Consider the following 17410-nt stretch of genomic DNA (forward strand, 5'->3'; position numbering starts at 1 on the left):
GAAAAGACCGTTGGCGTCGAGGTAAGTTCTTAAATATCAATCACTTACCTTCCCGACCAGCTCTGCGCTCCAACTTCACTTCCGCCCAGCTCGCGCCGCTCTCTGCTGTGAAAAGACCGTTGGTGTCGAGGTAAGTTACCTTTAATGCAACTGAAGATCTCCAGAGCATAATAGAACTCCAAGAAATCAGCTGTCAAATATTCTGTCTATCTCACATGTAGGTTTGAGCCATAGGTCACCAATCGTCCAAGCCAAGTAGCCTTAATCAAAAGGTGGCATAGATTGTTTAAATCTATTGAGTATTTCAAAATAATATTAATTCCTGATAATACAACTAATTCAAATTAGTTAAATGAAATCAATTGGTTTATACAAGATGAAAGCATTAGCCAAAGATGGAGACTCTAACTGTAATTTAAAAGATTTATTTTGAAAGGAGAATTCAGTGCAAGACGGTCTTTTATAGTTCAGTCAGGTCACGTGATCAGGCTGATATGAAGTCCAATGGCCCTCAAGTTACCAAATTGATATCAATTCTTCCAGATTCTGCCTCTGGAATTGTCTAGTACATGACTCCGAGTAGCAATGACAGTTGGAGTTATTACTTTTATCCCTTAAATTATCAATACCTCATCTCAAACCAGGTTAATCTCATAATTAATCAATTTAATTATCAGTTTTTTGCCAATTGGAGCTTGACTGCCTGCATATGTTATCCATTCCAATTAGCATTATTTCCTACATTGTACCTGTTGTTATCAATGTCTATTGTTTGGTTTCATTGTTGAAATATTAAGACTAAAATAAAGCTGAGCTTTGTATGCTTTATGTGTTCTTCCAAAGGAGCAGAAATTTTACACTACCTTTTCTTATATCACGTGGTTTGATATCACAAGATGATCTTGGGTTCATGACAGACTAGTCAGGGAGAAGGCAAAGTCAAGAACTGACTTCGACTTAGACTTCAAAGTGACATAATCTGTTAGTTGTTAATACCAAATGCAACTGTACATGCAAATCACAGGTCTTATGGTTGCACTAGAGAAGAACAAATTTATTTTCCTTGTCTGTTTATGTTCACACACCCAAATGAACCTTCCAGTCTGGATTATTGCAGTCTGATGGTGTTTTTGCAGATTGTTCTAACTCCGCCCAGACTGTGCTATTTATGGCCAATGATGTCCAGCTCCATGGTACTATCATTAAGTTTGTTACATTTTCTTGTAGCCACTACACAACACCCCTAGCTGAGGCTTCTGCTCCAACATAAACAATAATTAATGTCATATATTTTCAAATCAATTACTCAGGGTATGTCTTTTCTTTTTTCGTTTCTGTCCTACACCTCCAAGTCTTTTATTTATCTGTTTCCACAGGTAAATCAGGAAACTCGAACATCAAAAACTGAAATTACTGAAAAAACTTAGCAGGTCTGGCAGCATCTGCGGAAAGAAAGTAGAGTTCAAGTCCACTGACCCTCCTTCAGAATAGTGTTTCTGATTTCCAACATCCACAGTTCCATAGGTTTTCTTTTTTTTTTCAAGAAAATGTAAATTGGTGATTTTGCATTTTCTCTTCTGGTTACTATTATTTCGGAGATTCAGTCGATCTGGCTGATGGAGATGGTTATGATGTAACAGCGTGAGTGAATGAGAATGATGAGAGGGCTATACTTTTCCAGCTGCATTATTAACATCAGATCCATTGTTGGTTCCACAAGGAGAATAATGGAGTGGCCCATCCATCCATTGTTGGTCTTCATGTACATAAGCTGGCTCCCTTACATTATTGAGATGCTCTTCAAGGTTCTATTCAAGATATGAATGTTGAAGTTGGATTGGGAATGATAGTCACTGGAGTTTAGAAGAATGAGGATGGATCTCATAGCAACTTATAAAATTCTAATAAATTAGACAGGATAAACACAGAAAGAATATTTCTGAGGACTATGGAGTCCAGAAACAGGGATCACGGCCTAAGGGATAGGCCATTGAGGACTGAGACAAGGAGAAATTTCTTCACTGAGACAGTGGTGAGTGTTTGAAATTCTCTTCTACAGAAAAAGTTTCAGGCCAAAATATAACATGTTTTTAAGAATGAAATTGATATAGTTGTTAGAGCTAAATGGATCAAAGGGTATGGGGAGAAAGAGAGAACAGTTTACTGAGTTGGATAATCAGCCATGATGGTATTGGATGATAGAAGGCTCAAAGGGCCCAATGGTCTACTCCTGCTTCTGTTTTCTATGTTTCTATGTTTCTTTATTGTACAACTATTCTCAACTAGCTTTCAACAATTTATATCCATTGTTAATTGGACTGCTCATTCTAAATTTATTGATTAATTTCAGTAAATGATTTATCTGAGAGGCCAATGACAATTCTGTCACAAATGATATTTTGTTGAAAATTTTCATAAATGGTCCTGGAAGTTGTCATCTGCTACTTAAGGATGATGTCACCAGTATCTTACCTATTCTTGAAGAGAAATCTTTATCAAAAGCTGTTAGGAGGTTGTCAAAACTAATTATTTGCTCATCGATCTGTTGTCAATATAAGGTGTGATTTTATGTTCTTCCTATGTAATTAAGAAAGGTGTTAAGGTGTCCTTCATTTGATCTAATATCCAACCCTGAAACTCCTCAAAATCTTTGAAATTGAGTTTTTCTCACATCTGCCAGATTACAGGATATTAAATCTTGCTCCTTTAAGAATTTTATTTGCTCTCAGATTAAAAAGGTTTGGAGGGCTATGGGCCAGGGGCAGGCCAGTGGCACTAGTTTAGTTTGGGATTATGTTCGGCATGGACTGGTTGGACCAAAGGGTCTGTTTCTGTGCTGTATGACTCTATGACTCTATAACTTCTTCAAAATTACCTGTGCTTTTTTATATTGGTGCTTCATAACACCAGCTGTAGGTGCCATTAAGTATAGTAGTGTATTTACTTGTTTCGCACGTGAATTAGTATTAAAGTGTAAAGAAGTTCTGTATCTTAAATGCTAATTCACATGCTGAACAGTTCATAAGTTTAAAGACGTTCAGTACCTTAAGAACTGTTTCCCCAAGATGTCCAATTCTATGTTTCATTTGAGTCACTTCAGATATTAAATCCTTCAGGACATGTTATTTCTCCTGCCATGTCTTATTCATCTGCTTGTTTATTCTTACCTTGAAGCTTTGAAATTTTGCAGAATCTCAAATGCTGCTGTAATTTCTTTATGTTAAAGACTTTTATTGCTGTAAATAGCAATGCTGTATTCTTTTTTCTTTTTTAAAATTAATCATATTAAACGATAATAGCTGCACTTTGCACTGGAAATTTTTTAATGCTTTTGCTGTCAAAAATGGAAGCTTCGTGCCACCTTGTTAGCAAAGTGGATGATTTCCTTCCTTTTAAGGCATAACACAGTGGTTAGCACTGCTGCTTCACAGCACCAGAGACTCGGGTTCATTTCCTGCCTCAGGCGACTGACTGTGTGGAGTTTGCACGTTCTCCCCGTGTCTGCGTGGGTTTCCTCCAGGTGCTCCGGTTTCCTCCCACAGTCCAAAGATGTGCGGGTTAGGTGAATTGGCCATGCTAAATTTCCCGTAGTGTTAGGTAAAGGGGTAAATGTATAGGAGGGTTGCGCTTCGGCGGGTCAGTGTGGATTTGTTGGGCCGAAGGGCCTGTTTCCACACTGTAAGTAATCTAATCTAATCTAAAACACACAATGCCCAAAATTGTTCACAATTCCCCAGGCTTGTGTCTGTGCCCTTAATAAATTCTTCCCACGAACAGCAGTTTAAATTGCGGTTCTTCCACTTTTCCTATAGCTCCAAACGTTTTTATATTTTCTTGTGTTCCTGGTGCTGCACCTGCAGAATAAAAAACGTCCATGGCTCTTGATTTCCCTTCTGCAGCTGTGCCTCATGGCATCTCCTCATTATGGTGGAAAATCTCATTGTGAGCGACAAGCATTCCTTATTTAATTTCTAGCCTTTTCTTTTTGCACCATTAATTTAAAGCTTTCCCTGCTTAATCCTAAATTTAACTTTTAGCGTTACTCATGGTGCTGTGGTATATTCTCTTCCGAGCTGAACAGTGAACCATTGAACTTCAGATCCTACAGTAGAAGCTGTAATTGTGACTTGTCTTTAAGCTCCTTCTCGTCCATACTGTCCTTCCATGTTCTTCCATGCTTCTTACCAGGATCTGAAGTAAAGCTTTAGCAATAGTGTGCAGTTTTCCCTTGTTGGTCTTTTCACAAGCTCCTGCTGACGACTTGTCCAAATGCTTGAAGTAGCTGACACTGCATATTTATGATTAAGTGGTAAAGTCTTTAAAGGTTTAAACTCACTTGGTCTTCTGGAATGCTTTTCTTCTGCACCCCAAAGGAATATTTCACCATTGTACCTTGCCACCAGTCATCCTTTCTTTTCTAGGTCTAAGGTTCTATTGTTTTACAGTGGTAGAGGCACAGCCATTAGTTAGTCTTTACAAGAAAAAAACTCTTGTCCAAACAAGATGTAGTTTATTACATGCTAGCAATTTGGTACAAGCTACATTAATTAATTGTTAATGAGATTACTAGGAGATAGATGACATATCAGTTCCTTTCAAGATCCACAGCTAATCTACCTAACTCCCCATTCAATCGTTTGATATGATCAGGTGAAGTGGTGCTGAATACAGCTCCCAATATGAACCCTTTCACAACCATTATGTTACACAACAGAAAATATAAGAGCTGTTCAGTCCATTATTCTCTGATTCTCTTCCATCATTTACGGCTTGTTCCATTTTTCACTCTCGTGCAATGTACTTTATTTTATTGTATTAAAAATATTATGTAAATGTGAGTTACTCTTATGGTTTATCACTTTAATGGATACAATAACAAGGAGAATACACCACCTACATCCTTGAAAAATGTGAGAAGTATTTGATGCTCTGTTTGATATATTAGGATATACATGATCTGAAAATAATTAAAACAGCCAGCGTGACAATGATGTAAATATGCAAGAATATCAGTGACTCTGCAGTAAGGACAATATAAAATATATTCAACATCAAGAGGTCAGAATTTACACATAAACTGAGGCTCTCTGAGCAGATAAATAACAAGAAATGAAAAAAATTGATAGATCTTCTACCTCAGTGTGAAGGCGAGATTGGTTATCCTGTTCCCAATTGCAATTCCTCCCTGTTGCCATAGGAATTCAGGACTGCTGGAGATTAATTGCAATGCAAGACACATGCTTCAGGGGTTGATCAATTATATCACTCAGGTACATTAAATATTAAAAGCAGTGTCACCAAGGGTATTCATTGAATAATGTGTATCCCATTAATATTGGGCAAGTTTTATTGATGATAAGGTAACAGACAGTGAGCACTATATAAGCAGATGAACTAAATGGTATTAATGGTTACCAAAACATGTAAGCTTAGCCTGCCCTCTATGAATTATTAATTTTTTTTATTTCTTCAGTTCAGGACTTACCTATTGTGGCCTGAATGCCCTTTAAACCAGCTTAAGTGAAATCTAAAACATTCATTTGGAACAGAATCTGTTCTCATTCTGGGGAACTTGGAGCATGAAATTTGTACAGTAAGAATTGTTTCTTAGAGCAGAACAGTGTACAGTGTACCTGAAAATGGTCTATTTTAAACCTAGTAATGTGTAATAAGGTATGATTAATAAGAGAACACAGTTAAATATCCTCGAGATGATAGTGATCATAATGTGGTGGAATTTCAAATTCAGTTTGAAGGACAAAAATTTGGGTTTCAAATCTGTGTCTGAAACTTAAATAATTTATGAAGAAAGAGCTGTCTAAACTGGGTTGGGAAAGTGAACCAAGGAAATGTTCAGTAGATCAGTGCTGACTGTCATTTTACAGCTTTCAACAGAAGTTTAGTCTTGTCAAAAAGCAGGACTGGACAAGAAGAATGAACATCCAATAGTGAACGAAGGTGGCCAGGGAGAATATCTAACCAATAACTATGGCATCTAATTTCGGATAAAAACTAGTGATAGGCTTTTTGGGATTTTTTATGAACTAGCAATGGATAACTACAAAGTTAAAAATTGAAGAAAACTGTTTATGAAAGCAAATTGGCAAGAAATATTAAAACAAACCGCAAGAGTTTCTACAGGTATAAAAAAGTAAAGAGAGCAACTAAAGTAAGCTGGGCGGCATGGTGGCACAGCAGTTAGCACTGCTATACAAGAGACCCGGGTTCAATTCCCACCTCAGGCAACTGTTTGCGTGGAGTTTGCACATTTTCCCTGTGTCTGCGTGGGTGTGGTCTGGTTTCCTCCCACAGTCCAAAAATGTGCGGGTTAAGTAAATTGCCCATAGTGTTAGGTGAAGGGGTAAAGGGTCTGGGTGGCTTGCTCTTCGGAGGGTTGGTATGGACTTGTTGGGCCTAAGGACCTGTTTCCACACTGTAAGTAATCTAATCTAAGTGCAGAACTCTTGGCAGATGTGACTTGAGAAATTATAATTGAGAACAAGGTGGATAAATTGTCTGCAACATGGATAATTTAATCCAATATTTTGGCTCAGTTTTAATGGCGAAGGACACTATAAACATCCCAAAGGTAACAGGTAAATAATGTACTAAGGGGATGGGGGTAGAAAATAAAATCTTATAACAGTCTCTACCAAAAGAAACTAAAGGCAGGTAAGTCATGAGAACCTGATTGCCTGCAGTTAAGGTTTCCTAAAGAAGTGCAGATACTGGAGGCCTAAGTTGAAATATTCCAGAGCTCACCGAGTTCTGGGAGGGTCCTGTGGATTAGAAAACTGCAAATGTGACGTCCCTGTTCAAGCAGGGAAGGAGACAGAAAGCAAGAAATTATAGGCCAGTTAGTCTAATATCTATTGTGAGAAATGCTAGAATCCATTATTAAGAAAGAAATAATAAGGCATTTGGAAAGCTTAATACAAGCAAGCAGGTAGCGTAGTGCCTCAGTGGTTATCAAAGTGGCATTGATCCGGGTTTAACTCCAGCCTCAGGAGACTGTGTAGAGTTTGCACATTCTCCCTGGGTGCTCTAGTTTCCACCCACAGATCAAACATGTGAAGGTTAGGTGGAGTGGCCTTGCTAAATTCATAGAATCCCTACAGTGTGGAAACAGACCATTGGCCAAACAAGTTCACACTGACATTCTGAAGAGTAACACACCCAGACCCATTTCCCTACCCTATATTTACCCCTGACTAATGCACTTACACATCCCTGAACACTATGGGCAATTTAGCATGGCCAATTCACCTAACGTGCACATTGTCAGAGGAAGTCGGAGCACCCGGAGTAAACCCAAGCATACACAGAGAGAATGTGCAAACTTCTGGCTGCTCAACATCCTCCTTAAGAATCCTGTAGACTCCTTTCCAGATTTTAATGCTGTTGAACATGGACTGTTTCGTATCTGATGAGTAACAATTGGTGTTCAACATTGTGCAGTCATAGGCGAACATCCCCACTTCTGACCTTACGATGAAGATTGTTGAGCCTAGGACATGACCCCGAAAAACCCTGCAGAGGTGTCCTGGAGCTGAGGTGACTTACCTGCAAAAAACACAACCATCTTCCTATGTACCAGGTATGATTCCAATCAGCAGATTGCTTTCCCCCTGATATCCATTGATTCCAAATGTGACTTGATATCAAGGGCTGTCCCTTTCCCTTCCCCTCTGGAATTCAGCTCTTTTGTCCACGTTTGAACCAAGTCTATAATAAGGTCAGGAGCTGAGTGTCCCTGGGGGAACCCAAACTAGGCATCACTGAGTAGGTTATTACTAAGCAGGTGCTGCTTGATAGCACTGTTAATGACACCTTCCATCACTTTACTGATGATGGAGAGTAGACTGATAGGGCGGTAAATGACCGGGTTGGATTTGTGCTGGAACAGTTTGGGTAGGGGAGAGGCAAGTTCTAGAACATAGAACATAGAAAAGTACAGCACAGAACAGGCCCTTTGGCCCACGATGTTGTGCCGAGATTTAATCCTAATGTAAAATATAGTAACTTAACCTCTGCACCCCTCAACTCACTGCTATCCATGTGCATTTCCAGCAGTCGCTTAAATGTCCCCAAGGACTCTGCTTCCACCACCACAGCTGACAACACATTCCATGCATTCACAACTCTCTGCATAAGAACCTATCTCTGACATCTCCTTTATACCTCTCTCTTAATATCTTCAAACTATGACTTCTCGTACCAGTCAATCCTCTCCTGGGGAAAAGTCTCTGGCTATTGACCACATCTATTCCTCTCATTATTTTGTACACCTCGATCATGTATCCTCTCTTCCTCCTTCTCTCCAGAGAGAAAAGTCCGAGCTTATTCAACCTTTCTTCATAAGGCAAGCCCTCCAGTCCAGGCAGCATCCTGGTAAACCTTCTCTCCAAAGCCTCTGTATCTTTCCTATAGTAGGGTGACCAGAACTGGACACAATATTCCAAGTGTGGTCTCACCAGGGACTTGTAGAGCTGCAGCAAAACCTCATGGCTCTTAAACTCGATCTCTCTGTCATTGAAAGCCAAAACACCATATGCTTTCTTAACAACTCTATCCACTTGGGTGGCAACTTTGAGGGATCTATGCACTTGTACACCCAGATCCCTCTGTTCCTCCACACTGCCAAGAATCCTGTCTTTAATCCTATATTCAGCATTCAAGTTCGACCTTCCAAAATGCATCACTTCGCATTTATCCAGGTTGAACTCCATCTGCCATTTCCCAGCCCAGCTCTGCATTCTGTCTATGTCCTCTATACTATCGACGACACCTCCAACCTTTGTGTCATCTGCAAATTTACTAACCCACTCCTCAACCTCCTCATACAAGTTCCCTATGCTATCCCTGATCGACCCTACCTTCTCCCTGATCATTCTCTTATTCCTCACGTACGAGTAAAATGCCTTTGGGTGTCCCTAATCCTTCTTGCCAAGCCTTTTTAGTCCCCCCCCCCCCCCCCCTCCTGGCTCTTCTCAGTCCAATTCTGAGCTCCTTTCTGGCTAGCCTGTAATCCTCTCAAGCTGTGCTAGATCCTTGCTTCCTCCACCTTACGTAAGCTGCCTTCTTCCTTTTGATCAGAAGTTCTTCTGTTCTCGTCATCCAAGGTTCCTTAATCTCCCCCTTCTTACCTGCCTCAGAGGAACAAATTTGTGTATCACTCACAACAACTGCTCCTTAAATAGTCTCCACATGTCTGCTGTGCCCTTTCTGTGGAACAATTGCTCCCAGTCTGTACTTCCCAGCTCCTGTCTGATAGCATCATAATTTCCTTTTCCCAGTTAAATATCTTCCCTCGGTAAGTGCTCCTTTCACTCTCCAAGGCTATGGGAAATGTGAGGCAGTTGTGATCACTTTCACCAAAGTGTTCTCCCACCGCAAGATCTGACACCTGTCCTGGCTCGTTGCAGAGCACCAAATCCAAAATGGCCTCTCCCCTCGTTGGTCTGTCTATATACTGAGTCAGGAAACCCTCCTGAACATACCTGACAAAAACGGCTCCATCCAAACCATCTGCACTTAAAGAGGTTCCAGTCGATATTGGGAAAGTTGAAATCACCCATAACAACATTTTTCCAGAATGTGCTCGCCTGTGAGATCTTCAATCTCTCTATGCTATTAGGTGGTCTATGGAAAACCGCCAATGCGATGGCTGTTCCTCTGCTGTTCCTAACTTCCACCTGTACTGACTCAGCAGACAAACCTTCCTCAATAACCTTGTTTCTGTAGCTGTGATGCACTCTCTGATTAGCAATGCTACATCCCCTCTTTTTCCACCCTTTCTGTTCTTTCTAAACGTTCTAAACCCTGGAACATCAAGCAACCATTCCTGCCCCTGTGAAACCCACGTCTGTTATGGCCATAACATTGTAACCCCAAGTACTGATCCAGCTCTAAGTTTGTCACTCTTATTTCGGACACTCCTTGCATTAAAGCAGACACACTTTAACCGATCACTTTGTTTCTGGACTGCACGTCTTCAGTACTGTTACGGGAATGTTGTCAGGGCCCAAAACCTTTGCAGTATCCAACTGTTTTCAAATATCACATGGAGTGAATCAAAATTACCTGAAGACTGACTTCTGTGATATTGGAAGGAATCCCAAGGGGATATAGATAGGTTGAATGATTGGGCAAAATCTTAACAAATGGAGTTTGATGTAGGAATTTGTGGGGACATACACTTTAATAGGAAGAATAAAAAAATATTTAAATGGAGAGAGACTCCCAACACTGAGTGATCTGGGTGTTCTTGTGCATGAAGATGAGGCTATGTAGATGAGGCTAGTAATTAAGAAGGCAAATGTAATTTGTCTTTTATTGCGCGAGGGTTGAAGTTTAACAATAGCATCTTGTTACAACTTAACAGGGCATTGGTGAGGCACCTGGAATACTGTTTCGGTCCCCATATTTATAAGCATCTGAATTACCAATGTTTGTACTTACAAGTCCAATCCCATGCAGGGGTGTAAGTTTAAAGTTCTTAAATAGGAACATTTTCTGCACTCACGTACAACTACTTTAGATTATCCTGCATTGTGTTCTGACGTGCATACAAATCGATTAGCGAACAGACTCAAAAACGGAATCCATTTGCAACCCAGGAACTGTCTATAAATTGTGTGATTTTTAACTTCCTTGAGGTATTGTAGGTTACCAGTATCCATAGAACCAGTATCCAAAGAATGCATAGGAACAGGCCCTATGCTCTACCAGGTCTACACTGGCACATGATAAAAACAATGACTGCAGACGCTGGAAACCAGATTCTGGATTAGTGGTGCTGGAAGAGCACAGCAGTTCAGGCAGCATGTGAGGAGCAGTAAAATCGACGTTTCGGGCAAAACCCCTTAATCAGGAATAAAGGCAGAGAGGCTGAAGGGTAGGGGAAATGAGGAAACTGTTGAAGTCCACGTTGATGCCCTGGGGTTGAAGTGTTCCGAGGCGGAAGATGTGTCGTCCTTCCTCCAGGCGTCTGGTGGTGAGGGAGCGGCGGTGAAGGAGGCCCAGCACCTCCATGTCCTCGGCAGAGTGGGAGGGGGAGTTGAAATGTTGGGCCACGGGGCGGTGTGGTTGATTGGTACCGGTGTCCCGAGATGTTCCCTAAAGCGCTCTGCTAGGAGGCGTCCAGTCTCCCCAAAGTAGAGGAGACCGCATCAGGAGCAAAGGATACAATAAATGATATTAGTGGATGTGCAGGTAAACCTTTGATGGAAACTTTGATGGCACATGATGCCTTTCTAAACAAAAAGCCTATTGTTGGCCTCCCTCTATTTCCTAGGAGAAAGTGAGGTCTGCAGATGCTGGAGATCAAAGTTGAAACTTTATTGCTGGAACAGCACAGCAGGTCAGGCAGCATCCAGGGAACAGGAGATTCGACGTTTCGGGCACAGGCCCTTCTTCAGGAATGAAGAAGGGCCTGTGCCCGAAACGTCGAATCTCCTGTTCCCTGGATGCTGCCTGACCTGCTGTGCTGTTCCAGCAATAAAGTTTCAACTCCCTCTATTTCCTGCCTATTTAGATATCTATCACATTGCGATTGTACCCACCTCCACCACTTTCACTGGCAGTGCATTCCAGGCACTATGTAGAAAACCTGCCTTCCACATCTCCTTTAACCATACCCTTCCTTGTATTTTAAAGCTATGCCCCCTTGTAATTGACATTTCTACCCTTGGAGAAAGACTCTAGCTATCCATTCTATCTATGCCTCTCATAATTTTATAGACTTCTATTATGTTGCTCTTTATCCTTTGACGTTCAAGTGAAAACAAGTCAAATTTGTCCAATTTCACCTTAAAACTAAAACCCTCCAAACCAGGAAACACCCTGGGTTAGCTATTTCTCTTCCACTTCCAAAGCCTTCACATCCTTCTGGACTGTGGCAGCCAGAAATATTCCAAATGTAGTCTAACTAGAGTTCTATGCAGCTGCAACATGACTTGCTAATTTTTTCAGCAATTTTTATGTCCCAATTGATGAAGGCAAGAAAGCCGTATGCTTTCTTGACCACTTGATCCACTTGTACCTTTCATGCTTTCAGGGAGCTGTGCGCTTAGATCCATTTGTATGTTGATGCTACTCAGATTCTGCAATTTACTATAATACAGTACTTCTCTCCTGCATCAGATGTCCCAAAATATTTCACTTCGCATTTGTCCATCTACCATTTCTCCTTTCACGTCTCCAGCCTATCTACATCCTGCTGTAAGATCTGGCAATCCTTCTTACTATCTGCTCCTTTGTGTCATCAGCAATCTTGCCAATCAAGCCATATAGATTCTCTTCCACATAACTTATATATATTACAAACACCAGAGATCCCAACAGTGATCCCTATGGAACACCACTGGTCACAGATCTACAATCTGCAAATCACCCTTCCACTACTTACTCTCTGTATTCTGTTATGAAGATGTGGGTGTACTGTACCTTTAAGAGAATTAAAAGCTGATAGAGCGACCTGACAACACCAAGTGTTCTCAATAAGGTAACAATGTAACACTTGGTCAAAGGTTAAATTAGTTGGTTGCCTGGAAACAACAAAACAGATTCAAATTAAGTTTAAATTATACCCCAAAAAATACCAGTTTAAATTTAGTGTATTAACAATCTTAAAAGCCAATGACACAATCCGCTGTTTTAGGGCACCAAGACTGGGGAAAATTGAACAGCTGAGAGAACTGCCAAGCTACCAACATGTAAATTGCTGCCTGAAAAATAACTCTCTTAAAAGTACCTTTATCAATCAGTAACTTGTGAAGCAGAAATCCCTACGAAGAAGAAAAGGACACTGGAATTCAGAGAAAACGAAAGCTGCCTGGTTTTGAGGTAAGAAGTTTTGTTTTGTAAATCGTAATCAGGAGGTTTATCAGATGCGTATTATAGAAGGGCAGGTAAAAGATAGATTAGAGGAAGGAATTGTAAATAGTTTAGACTAGATTACTTACAGTGTGGAAACAGGCCGTTCGGCCCAACAAGTCCACACCGACCCGTCGAAGTGCAACCCACCCATACACCTACATTTATCCCTTCACCTAACTCTACGGGCAATTTAGCATGGCCAATTCACTTAACCTGCACATCTTTAGACTGTGGGAGGAAACCGGAGCACCCGGAGTAAACCCACACAGACACGGGGAGAATGTGCAAACTCCACACAGTCAGTCACCTGAGGTGGGAATTGAACCCGGGTCTCTGGCGATGTGAGGCAGCAGTGCTAACCACTGTGCCACTGTGCCGCTCTCACGGTTGTTAGTTAATTATTCTCTGTTATAATTTAAGAAATAAAGTGGTTAATTTTTACTTTAACTAGTTCTTGGCCTATTGAATTTTCACAGATTACTGCACGGGATAAATCCTTTCTGGTTTTAAATTAAGCAGGAGGGTTTACCCCATGTTGTACCAATTCCATAACCAAGCCAGTATGACTAATCCATTTTATTAGCTCACCATGGATCCCATGTGACTACATGTTTTATATCACCCTGCCTTAAGGCACTTTGTCAAAGGCCTTGTTAAAGTTCATATAGACAATACCTGCCCTTATCAATGATCTTTGTCTCTTCCTTGAAAAACTCAATGAAGTTTGTGAAATATGACCCTCCCGCACAAAACCATGCTGCCAGTTGCTAATAAGTCCATATTTTTCCAAATGTGAGTAAATCATATCCATAGGAATCTTCTCCAATAATTTCCCTGTCACTCACGTAAGGATCCCCAGCCTGTATTTATCTCTGTCCCCTCCCCCCTCTTAAACATGGGAACAGCATCGGTTATTCTCCTGTCCTCTGGGACCTTGCTCGTGACTAAGGAGGATACAAAAGTTCCCTACAAGACCCCATCAGCTTCCTCACTTGCCTCTCTCAGCATTCTGGGAGAGATCCTATTAGATCCTGGGGATTTGTCTGCCTTAATGCCTCTCAAAACACCCAACACTTCTTTCTTTTTTATATTGACATGTCTTAGAATATCAACATAGCACTCCCTGGACTCTCCTTTGTGAATTACCGATGTAAAGTATTCATTTAGACCTCACCCACATTCTGTGGCTACACACATAAATTCCCTCCTTTGTCCTTGAGTGGGCCTACATTTTCCCTAGGTAACTTCTTATTCCTTAGATATGTATAAAACACCTTGGGATTTCAATTGATCCTGTTTGCCAAAGACTTTTCATGGTTCTTTTTAGCCCTCCAATTCCTTGTCTGAGTTCTTTCCTACTATCTTTGTATTCTTTGAGGGTTCTGTTTATCTTCAATTTCCTAAACTTTACATTTGCCTCCTCTTTCTTTTTGAACGAGCTCTCGATTCCTGTTGTCAGTGAAGGTTCCCAAATCTTGCCATCCTTATCCTTAATTTTTACAAGAACATGTTTTTCCTGAACTCTAACCAACTGGCCTTTATAAGTTTCCCACATGCCAGATGTGGATTTACCAGGCAAAAGTGAGGACTGCAGATGCCAGAGATTAGAGTCGAGAGTGTGTTGCTGGAAAAGCACAGCAGGCCAGGCAGCATCCGAGGAGCAGGAGAATCGACGTTTTGGTCAAAAGCCATTTCTCAAACAGTCGCCCCTAGTCTACATTCCCCACTTCCTGTCTAATATTGTGGGAGTTAATCTTCCTGCAATTTAATATTTTTAACCAAAGACTTTTCTTGTCCTTAAAATAACTGTTCCCAAAATACTCCCCCACTGAAACTTTGATTATCTGGCCAGGTTCACTTCCCAATACCAGATCTCATATATTTTTACATATTATTTCAAAACACTGTCTTGGACACATCTAACAAATAACACCCTCTTCTCCAAGCCTCTGACACTAAATGATTCCAAGTCAATAACCTCATGTCATCAAGCCAGGTAACCAACTCTAGTTCAACAAAGAGTGTACAAGAGCCTAGCGGCATCATCAGCTGTATCTGAAAATATGCTGCCAATTTAATGGCGGTTATAACACAGGACTGAACGTGTTGTTCAAATGGTGGAAGCAGCATGTGACAGAAAGATCAAACAGTTCAGATCGAAGTTTTGCAGCCTTCTTACATCAAGTTGTAAATGGTGATGAAAAATCAAACAGTTGATGAGAAATGTCATGATAAGGCCCATCCTTTTCTGTAGTGGAATCTTCAGCTGAAACTGCCAAATTGAATATCGATCTCAACATTGACCTGAAGTTTCCAACTTCATTGATAAAAGTCTTTAGCCAGCCTTTATTCTGAATTACATTACAAAATGATTAAATGCATCAGATACAGCAATAGCTATAGGCCCCTAGAAGTTCCTTGTTGTTAAGCAGAAGATTTGTGTTCAACAATTAGTCATGTATCTTGGATGGTCCATAGTCCATTACAGCCATAATACTGGTTCTACCTGATAATGTGGTCAGCTGTTCAGCTATATCCAAAGAAAAGAACAAATCCAAGCCAGCCAACTGCTGTCCCATCAGTCTACTCTCAATGATCAGTAATGTTCTGTTGACAGTATGCCATGTGGTGCCTATCAATAACCTGCTCACCAATGCTCAGTCATGAGACCACTGCCACCACAGAAAGTGCCTACACCACTCCCCTCACGTCTATTTAAGGCCCCAAGGGATCCTTCCACATCTATCAGAAATTTATCTGCACCTCTACCAATGTCATGTACTGTATCCGTTGCAGCCGGTGTGGCGTCCTCTAAATCAGGGAGACAGGACGTCTTCTTGTGGATTCTTTCAGAGAACATCTCTGGGGCACCCGCACCTACCAATCCCACCGCCCTGTGGTTGTACACTTCAACTCCCCCTCCTACTCCGTCAAGGACAGGCAGGTCCTGGGCCTCCTCCACCGCTAAATTGTTACCACCTAGAGGAGGAACGCTTCACATACTGCCTTGGGACCTTGCAACACATGGGATATATATAGATACAACAGCTTCCTCATTTTCCCTCCCCTCACATTATCCCAATCCCAAGCCTCCAACTCAGCACTGCCCTGTGGACCTGTCCACACTCGCCCCTCTGACCTATCACCTCAGCTACCTTTCCCCAAACTCCACCCCCTCCCATTTATCTCTCAGCTCCAAAGCACAAACCTCATTCCTGATGAAGGGCTTATGCCCAAAACGTCGATTCTCCTGCTCCTTGGATGCTGTCTGACCTGCTGTGCTTTCCCAGCACTACACTCTCGACTCTGATCTCCTGCATCTGCAGTCCTCGCTTTCTCTCAGTCATGGGATACTAAGGCCACATGTTCTAAACTTTTTCTTAAATTAATTCATGGAATGAAGCTATTGCATAGTGCAGCATTTATTGTCCATCCCAGAGTGCAGTTAAGAGTTAACCACACTGCTGAGGGCCTGGAGTCACAAGTAGGCCAGACCAGGTAAGGATGGCAGTTTCTTTTCCTAAAGGACATTAGCGACTGGATAGATTTTTCAGATAATCACCAATGGATTTGTGGTCATCATGAGACTCTTAGTTCCAGATTTCCATTGAATTCAAATCCCGCCATCTGCCTTATCAGGATTCAAATCAAGGTTTCAAGAACATTACCTGGGCCTCTGGACTAATAATTCAGTAAGAATACCTTTAGACCATCAGCTCCCTATCATAGACTTAGTGCAAATATGGTCACAAGAGCCTAATTCCAGGTGTGAGATGAGAGATACTGCCTTGATGTCATATAACATTCAACCAAGTGTGGCTTCAAAAAACCTTGGTAAAACTAAGGTCAATGATGGTCAGAAGGATAGATGTCCAGTGGCTACTGTCATAGTTTGTGAGAAGATTTGTAGCTCGGGTGCCCGTTGTTGTGGTTCTGTTCGCCGAGCTGGGAATTTATGCTGCAGACGTTTCGTCCCCTGTCTAGGTGACATCCTCAGTGCTTGGGAGCCTCCTGTGAAGCGCTTCTGTGATGTTTCCTCCGGCATTTATAGTGGTTTGTCTCTGCCGCTTCCGGTTGTCAGTTCCAGCTGTCCTTTGCAGTAGCTGGTATATTGAATCCAGGTCGATGTGCTTATTGATTGAATCTGTGGATGAGTGCCATGCCTCAAGGAATTCCCAGTCTGTTCTCTGTTTGGCTTGTTCTATAATAGTAGTGTTGTCCCAGTCAAACTCATGGTGCTTGTCATCTGCATGTGTGGCTACTAAGGATAGCTGGTCATGTCATTTCGTGGCTAGTTGGTGTTCACGAATGCGGATCGTTAGCTGTCTTCCTGTTTGTCCTATATAGTGTTTTGTGCAGTCCTTGCATGGGATTTTGTACACTACATTGGTTTTGCTCATGCTGGGTATCGGGTCCTTCGTTCTGGTGAGTTGTTGTCTGAGAGTGGCTGTTGGTTTGTGTGCTGTTATGAGTCCTAGTGGTCGCAGTAGTCTGGCTGTCAGTTCGGAAATGCTCTTGATGTATGGTAGTG

The sequence above is a fragment of the Chiloscyllium plagiosum genome, chromosome 36 (assembly GCF_004010195.1).
Source record: "Chiloscyllium plagiosum isolate BGI_BamShark_2017 chromosome 36, ASM401019v2, whole genome shotgun sequence".
NCBI lineage: Eukaryota > Metazoa > Chordata > Chondrichthyes > Orectolobiformes > Hemiscylliidae > Chiloscyllium > Chiloscyllium plagiosum.